Consider the following 9337-nt stretch of genomic DNA (forward strand, 5'->3'; position numbering starts at 1 on the left):
TTTATTTTATTCTGGTCACTTTCTATATATTATTTTCTTGTTTCGAATTGTTCCATCTGTTGTTATTATTTTTATTTTGGTCTTTTTATGGTTTTGCTTATTATTTTCATGTTATGATTTATTTCACTTTTCTATATATATGTTTATATTTGTCTAGTGTTATTTGTATATAAATCATATATTTTGTGAAAATATGCTTGTATATACATGTACGTCGTTTTTAATCTTAGCCTGTTTATTTATTTATTTGTTATTTCAAATTTATCCACTAGTTAGAATTTTACTCGAATATTTTCAAGTACACCAATTTGTAGAATGGGCATGGAAAGCATCACTTGATCGAAGTGATGTAATTAGATACAACATTCGAACAAAATGTGAATTTGAAATAAAATTGATTTTATTTTGTTAATTAATTTTAAGTTGAACTATGTGATGCATGTTACTAAATAGCGGTTTACTTTATGCAAAGATCGATTTTCATTTTATATTCGATTCGTATTTTTAAAATCAATGAGGAGGGAATATTCTTTTACTTACAAGAAATAGTCGAGTTAGCTTTCCCGATGGAGGATTGATGATTTCGAGATTTCTTTTCGAGTTATGGAAGTTTCTCTAATTAATTAATTGGAAGTAGATTAATTAAATTTCAATAAATGGATCATATTTTTAACTTTATATTCGATTCACGAATTCCACCTTTTACGACAACGTGTAAGCGATTCTAGTACCAATTTTGGTCGTCGTGGGGGTGCTCACCCTTCCCCATACGTAACCGACTTCCGAACCCGTTTTAATCGAATATTTGATAACGCATGCCAATTTTGTCTTATAAAATGATTTTTCTTAAAATTATTTTTAAAATACGTTTTTAGTTATTCGACCTACCTAACCCAAAGGTCGATGGCGACTCCTTTTCATTTTAATTCCAATCAAATTCAAAACTGACGAATTTTTCAAATTAAAGTCATAACTATTTTTTAAAACAATAAACAATTGTTCCGCCGAAAAATGGTTACGACAGCTTGGCGACTCCACTGGAGGCTTTCTAGAGAGTCAGGCTGTAGGTCGTTTACACATTGTCGTTGTGGTGGAAATTATGAGTTCGAGTCTTTAGTTAACTTATGATCCTTTTATTGAAGTTTTAAATTTCTTCATTGTTATACTAACATTTTGATTTTTGTTTTTAGATCTGTCCAAGTTTTTATCGAGTAGTTTCGTTTTACTTTTGAGTCAAAGAGTTGAATGTTCCTCCTCACACACATCACGTGCAATTGCATGACATGAGCTCTAGACACGAGCTCAGAAACCTTTTAAGTGGGGGTGAAAGTGACGCCTTTGTGGGAATTTATTCTCCGTATAGGCCTAGCAAGTAACCTTCGAAATTCATATACCTTATATCTTCGTGTGAATTTATTCTCCGTATGGGCATAAGGGAATGCATCCCCTCGAATTGAACACGATCCATTTAAGCCTATAATGGGTGAGGATTGAGGGTTTGACAGCCCAAGGGGCACCGACATCAAGGACAATTCGAGTACCTTTTTCCTCGTTAGAGCCAAAACCATGCATATAGTGAACCGTAGAATGGTCACCATAGGTACAGTCATACTGAACCTTTGTCCGTTAGTAGGTACCCAAAATAAGTATACACAAAGGATGAGTGTTTCTAAACCCTTATCTTTTTGCTTTAAGTTCTTAGAATATATTTATTTTTGAATAAACGATGCGAACTAGATACCATGCGGTTAGGATTAATTTCTTGAAAAATCATTTTGGGTAGATAACATGTACGGGTAGGAACGTTATCTAATAAAAGAAAGCTCGGGTAGATATCATGATGGGGTAGGTGTTATATTAATCTTTGAATAATATTTTTATCTGTATCGATTGTCTTACATGTACTAATTATTTTTCACTTCTTTTGTTTGTGTACACTAACCTATTTTTTCTTTTGTCTATGTCATATTTCATCACTTTTTGCATTACATTGCATTGTTATAACATAATGCAAGAGTGTTGATCAGTTAGGAGATATTCATGAGAAAATCTTAACAATAAGAGATAAAAGTTTTCAATCAAGCAATCACATACACAGACATACACCAAGGGCTAAAAGAAGTTCAGAGTACAAGAACGAGAATTGCTCGAAGATCGTGCAACATTCGAGATTGAAATGATGATCCGAGGAGTAATCCAACAGTGGAGTCTTATCTAAAATCATCTCATCGCTTACCACCAAAGAGCAACGCATTGGCTTCAGCACTGCCGATGCATTAACGGAGTTAGTTACAGAGCATTGAGGGGCATCAGTCCCAAATACAAAGTTATGAGATGAAGCAGTGAGCTCGAAGATCGTGCAACATTCAAGACGGAAATGACGATCCATCGATATGAGGAGTAACCCATTAGTAGATTCTCATCTACGATTATATCATCGCTAAGTTATCAAAGAGCGACGCACTGACTTTCGCACCACCGGGGCATTAACGGAGTTAGGTTACAAAATACTTGAGGGGCATCATTTTCGAAGATAAGGATCTAAAATGAAAGAGTGGTACACTTCGGACTCAATCATCTAAGAGAATGCATGTCTGTAAAGTAGAATGTCTTGTAATGTGAAAGCTTTTATTTCTGGTGAAAATTATTCTAAGATATTTATCGGTGGGATCAACATTTTTGCATCTGCACTTGCATCTTTGTATTTTGCATATGTATTTCATTTTGAGCATTTTCACATGCACTATTCATAAAAACATGGAATTAATCCATGGAGGATTTGATGAAGTAGTCTTAACCACGTGATACCACATGGAAGCAAAAAGCTAAAATCAGTACAGTTGGAGCTTGTTCAGCTGGTTGTAGGACTGAGCCTTCCAGAATGATCTGAGAAAAGAGTCCCCATATCCTGAGGGCTACGATGTTAATCTCGTGTACAGTTGCCACAGAGAAAGCTCAAGACATTTCTTTGAGAACAGTAAGTAACTGAAGCTCAAGATCCAGAACCTGATAAATTCAGGAGGCATGGACATTCAAACAAGAATGGGGGCATTGCATTTACCATTTTCATCGAGAGCATTGTTTTGTTTGAACACATTTTTATTCTGTCTTTCATATTTGTTTAATCTTTTAAACGACTGAATTTATGCTACCTTCTAAGGTGGAATAATTGAATGAGTTTTAATCTTTAGTTCTTTGAATATCAAATGAGTTAAGGATTCTTTTAATTCTTCAATAATTATAGATTTTTGACATATGGCAAGATTAGACCTTTCTTACCCTGTCTAAAAAAACCCGTCGATTTTTTTACCCAAAATAATTCATGGAGATACAAAGAGTCATACCTTTCTTAGAGTCAATAAAGTCACACCATTCTCTTCTTAGAAGCAAAAATGACTTTTTTATACCCATAAAACCTGAAGACATTGAGTGCAAGATGTTCACTTGAGCATGAATCTTTCTATCAGAAGACAAAACTTGGGGCATCACGTATCAACTTCCTGAAGATGAGCCTGAACATTGAGACATACTGGGAACAAGAAGAATAAAGTAGAATTAGTTCGAAATAATTATATCATGCATTAATTACATTTTTTATGTGAATAAAATTAATCCTGAAAATATATCCCCCTAGGATACCTCTTCTACAAAGACTTCTGTGTATGAGATGATGAACGGCTTTGTTTCATTTATCCATATATGTATATATATATCTCTTGTTGTCCCCTTTTGAGCCTATAATATTTTTCTTCTGATTCAACCCTAACCAAAGATCACCCTCCACACTCAGGGGCAATGTTAATGAAATCTGTTCGCATAAGTGAAGACATGGATTCATATGTGATACCGAAAGGTGAACTAAATGCCAAGTGTGAAGATCCAATCAAAACAAAAAGAAAAGAACAAGAAAAAAAAGTGGAAAATAAAAAAAACAAAGAGCAAAGAAAAACAAAGAGCAAAGAGAAAAGAAACAAAAGAAAAATAAAGAAAAAAAGAGGATAAGAAGAACATGCAAAGCTCCCTCAACTCAAATGACACATCGAGCTTCAAACTATAAGATTGATTAAGCACAATCATTCCAGAACCACTTCACTTGAAGATCATAGAGCATCCAGAGAAAATCAAGAGAAATACATACGAGCGGATTCAAATCGAGCGAGATAAAATTGAAGACAACAAGACAAATTGATTCTTGGTTTAATAACCCTTAAACACTTATTTAAGACTATTTATCATTTTCTTTCATAACCATGAGCCCTCGCTTACATTACGTTCCCGAAAAGTCCCTTCTAATCATACATGGATTTCTAAGTGGAGAGACTATCTTCATATTTCATCTCGCCCATCAGGATTAATCTTTATTTGCAAAAAGTTTTTTAAAATCTTTAATGTATGATAGAGAAAAATAACAAAGGGGGGTTCAAGACGTAAATTATGAATAACGTCTTGAAACCAAAGGAGGATTCGAGTTGAAAACCTAAAGAGGCAGCTCGAATATAAAAATTGTCCAACTGAGATGATCACACAAATTCCTTGATAAGTCATCGCACAATCCGAGTGTGGCCATGAAAGCTGGGAGCAAGAGAACACTTCCAGTAGAGAAGCATACAAGCTACCCCATCAAATCAGTGAACATCAAAGAAAAAAGAAGGTCAAACCATTGACCAAACACAATAACCTGAGACTTTTTATCCTTTCCTTACTTAACCATTGCCCAAATATAGCTCTGATCTTGACACTTGTCAAATAGCTATAATTTATTGAAGGATTAATAGTGTAATTAATTATTTGATGTCCAATGAACTCAAGTTTTATGATTCGTCTATTTTTAAAACTTTTTGATAAAACATTTTTCAAAACTCTTCTAATTGATATTTTCATATCTCAAAAATAAAAGAAGAAATAAAACATTTTCAAACAGGACAATCTCTCTGGAGAGTTTAGCCTGGAAATTAATAAAGGTCCCTCAGACCTAGAAGCTCGGAATCAAAAATTAAGGCAAATAATTTGAATGTGAGGGATCTTGGAAAGCAGATGCTTGTAAAGAAATGCGGCGGTAAACCTTGGTGTGAGAAGACGAACAGATCAAGAAGAAAACCAAGATTGCTTGAGCACCTTTTCATTGAAGAACATGAATTTGCATCTTTGCATCAAACATCCATTCATGATAGTTGCATTCAACTACATTTTTGCTAATCTTTCAAGAAAGAATAAGATTCAACGACAACAAGACATCCTCAACAAGAGGAAACAATCATCTTCAGATTCAACATTTCCAATATAAATTTTGTCTCACTTGAGACAATCTCATTTAATACATAAGATTTATTGTTTTTCTTAAAACAAGATTTGTCTCACTTGAGACAGTTTTTACTCAAAAAAGACATTTCATTTCACTCAATATTGTTCTTAAAAAAATATTTTGTCTCGCTTGAGATAGTTTCCCTTGAAAAAGAAGATTTATCTCGCTTGAGATAGTTTCCCTTGAAACCAATGATTTATCTTGCTTGAGACAATTTCTCTCAAAACATAAGATTTTATCTTGCTTGAGATAGTTTTCCCTTGAAACAAAAGATTTTGTCTCGCTTGAGATAATTTCCATTGAAACAAACGATTTTGTCTCACTTGAGATAGTTTCCCTTGAAACAGAAGATTTTATCTCGCTTGAGATAGTTTCCCTCGAAACAGAAGATTTTATAAGAAACTAAGCCTTCGGGGGTTTCTTGATTTGTAAGTCCTTAGGGCCATCCATAAGACCTTTGGGCAGGATGTTTTCAAATGAGTTTTTAGAAACTAAGCCTGATTTTCAAGGGTTTCTTGAGGATTATTTCCAAAGAGTATTTCAAAAAAGAAATCTAAGCCTAATTTTTAGGGGTTCATTGACAACTAAGAAACTAAGCTTGATTTTCAAGGGTTTCTTGATGAGTAAGTCCTTCGAGCCATCAGTAAGTCTTTCGAGTATGATGTGTAAGTCCTTCAGGCCATCTATAAGTCTTTCGAGCAAGATGATAAGCCCTTCGAGCCATCCATAAGACCTTCGGGCAAGGTGTTTTCAACATTTCCTTTTATGCAAAGCATTACATTTTGAATCAAACGCCCCACTCGTGGGACAGACATTTCTAGTAGACGGATCATGAGATATTTTTCCTAAGAACAAATTTTGTCTCACTTGACACAATTTTTACTTTAAACAAGTTTTGTCTCCTTTAAGACAGTTTCCCTTGAAACAAATTTCGTTTCTCTTGAAACAATTTCCCTTGAAACACAAATCTTTTAGATTGTTTCCCTTAAAACATCAATCTTTGAATCTGTTTCTCTCGAAACAATAAATTTTATCTCACTCAAGAGAGCTTCTCTTAAAATAGTTTTGTTATTTATTTTCATCCAGATATTGAATATTTGACAAGAATTCCAAAGTTAGCAGAGGTTTCATTTCACAATTAAAGAAGAAGATTTCAGCAAAGAATTGATTCACGTCTTCATTTTTGAAAAAAAATGGATCTCAACAAAGATTCGAGAACCTCTAGGTCAGTACCTTCGGGTACTTCAAACACAATTATTACTAACACATGATAATCTTTTGCAGGTTGGAAGATCTTCAAAGAGAACCGATCAACATTTCCAGTGGAGAGTTCATAATGAGAAGAACTCATCCAACGAGGGAGAAGAAGTTCATAATGAGAAGAACTTGTTTAACCTTGGTTCAACGTTTCCAGTGGAGAGTTCATAATGAGAAGAACTCATCTAACGAGGGAGAAGAAATTCATAATGAGAAGAATTTGTTTAACCTTGGCTCAAAATTTCCAGTGGAGAGTTCATAATGAGAAGAACTCATCCAACGAGGGAGAACAAGTTCATAATGAGAAGAACTTGTTCAACCTTAGTTCATCATTTCCATTGGAGAGTTCATAATGAGAAGAACTCATCCAATGAGGGAGAAGAACTTCATAATGAGAAGAACTTGTTCAACCTTCACTCGATTCGTCGCATATGGAGTTGAATCAGCAACACCTCACTCGAGGGATCAACATTTCCAATGGAGAGTTCACAATGAGAAGAACTCATCCAATGAGGGAGAAAAAGTTCATAATGAGAAGAACTTGTTCAACGTTCGCTTGATTCATCACATATGGAGTTGAATCAATAACACCTCACTTGAGGGATCAACATTTTCAGTGAAAAGTTCATAATGACAAGAACTCATCCAATGAGGGAGAAGAAGTTCATAATGAGAAGAACTTGTTCAACCTTTGCTCGATTCATCACATATGGAGTTAAATCAACAACACCTCACTTGAGGGATCAATATTTTCAGTGGAAAGTTCATAATGAGAAGAACTCATCCGATAAGGAAGAAGAAGTTCATAATAAGAAGAACTTGTTCAATCTTAACTTGTTTCCATCACATACGGAGTTGGAACATCACCAACATGTCGTTTGATTTCATCATAGAATAAGGTGGATCAAACATTGTCATCTCACTTAAATCCATCACATAAGTAGTTGGATTAACATCATCTTGGGTCAACCATCACAGAAGATAGTGGATTGATATCCCCAGCGGAGAGTTCATAATGAGAAGAACTCATCCAACGAGGGAGAAGTTCATAATGAGAAGAACTTGTTCAACCTTGGATCAACATTTCCAGAAGAATCAGCGACTTGAAGAGCAAATATTGAGTCAAAGATAGTCCTCTTTTATCTTTGCTTCATTCCCGTTTTATAGCAATAAGCAAAGAGGTGCAGCTGTGAGCACCATATTTTAATTAAAACCCATATTAATGCTCTACTAGACCCTCTCTCATACCCCACGTGAAACACTTTATTTTTGCCCATACTTTGTGTTACACACCAACATCCCACCACCATGCTATGTCTTGCACGTTTTATTATTATTATATTTCAAAAGCCCATACAGTCACCCATGCTCCACTATGTTGCGTTGTTCCCCATACCGTACCCATGTTAGTATTGCTCCACCATCTTTTTCATTTTTTTCTATGTAAGGGTATATAACCTGAAAACAATGTAAACAAAGGGGGCGGATTAAAAAAAACGATGTAACAAGAATTTTTTTCAGTAATCAAAAGCAGAATTGAAATTGTTTCAAGCTAAGAGGTATTCTAGTTCTTATTCTCGATTTACTTGTAATACAACAAATGGAGTTTAATTTTTAAGCTTGTTCTTCGTTCGAAATTTTCAAAAAAATAGAGATAAGGGTTAGAAACTACCTTGCTGCCATGGGTTTGTCGGGGTAGTATTTTCGTCGAGGAGAGGGTAGCGTAGTTGTCTCTGATTCGAGGTTGAAGGGTCGTCGTATGTGACGGTCTTGTGTGGTTTGATCCTCGTCTGAGGAGAGGTAGAGTGAGTTGAGATTAGGGGTTATCTTCATGGTGTTACCGTACCTTATAGGTCTCGGTTGGAGTAGAATGGCCACCCATATGGGGTGGCCGAGGTGACGCAGGTTGTGAGTCTTCGAGGTCCTCCACCGTGGGTTCAAGTGAAGAAAGGAGAGGAGAGCTGCTAGGGATTCAGGAGCAAACAGGCCGAATGAAACACAGAAGAAGAAGAAGAAGAAGAATAGGCTATATTTAGGAATTTTAGGGTATATCACGCTCAGATCCCTGAAACTTTAGCTTGTTTCGTGTTTCAGTCACCAAATTTGTGGGTAAATATCCTTTAGGTCCTTGTTGTTCTTGTCGTATTTTATATTTAGGTCACTAGGTTCATCTTTAATTGCTAGTTTTGATTTAAGCCTGTATGCTTTGTTTTATTTTATTCTGGTCACTTTCTATATATTATTTACTTGTTTCGAATCGTTCCATCTATTGTTATTATTTTTATTTTGGTCTTTTTATGGTTTTGCTTATTATTTTCATGTTATGATTTATTTCACTTTGCCATATATATGTTTATATTTGTATAATTTTAGTTGTATATAAATCATATATTGCGTGAAAATAAATTTATTTACTAAGTACTTTTAATGCTTGTATATACATGTACGTCGTTTTTAATCTTAACCTGTTTATTTATTTATTAGTTATTTCAAATTTATCCACTAGTTAGAATTTTACTCGAATATTTTCAAGTACACCAATTTGTAGAATGGGCGTGGAAAACATCACTTGATCGAAGTGATGTAATTAGATACGACATTTGAATAAAATGTGAATTTGAAATAAAATTGATTTTATTTTGTTAATTAATTTTAAGTTGAACTATGTGATGCATGTCACTAAATAGCGGTTTACTTTATGCAAAGATCGATTTTCATTTTATATTTGATTCGCATTTTTAAAATCAATGAGGAGGGAATATTCTTTTACTGACAAGA

This window comes from Hibiscus syriacus, unplaced genomic scaffold (genome assembly GCF_006381635.1).
Source record: "Hibiscus syriacus cultivar Baekdansim isolate YM2019G1 unplaced genomic scaffold, ASM638163v2 tig00110383_pilon, whole genome shotgun sequence".
Taxonomy (NCBI): domain Eukaryota; kingdom Viridiplantae; phylum Streptophyta; class Magnoliopsida; order Malvales; family Malvaceae; genus Hibiscus; species Hibiscus syriacus.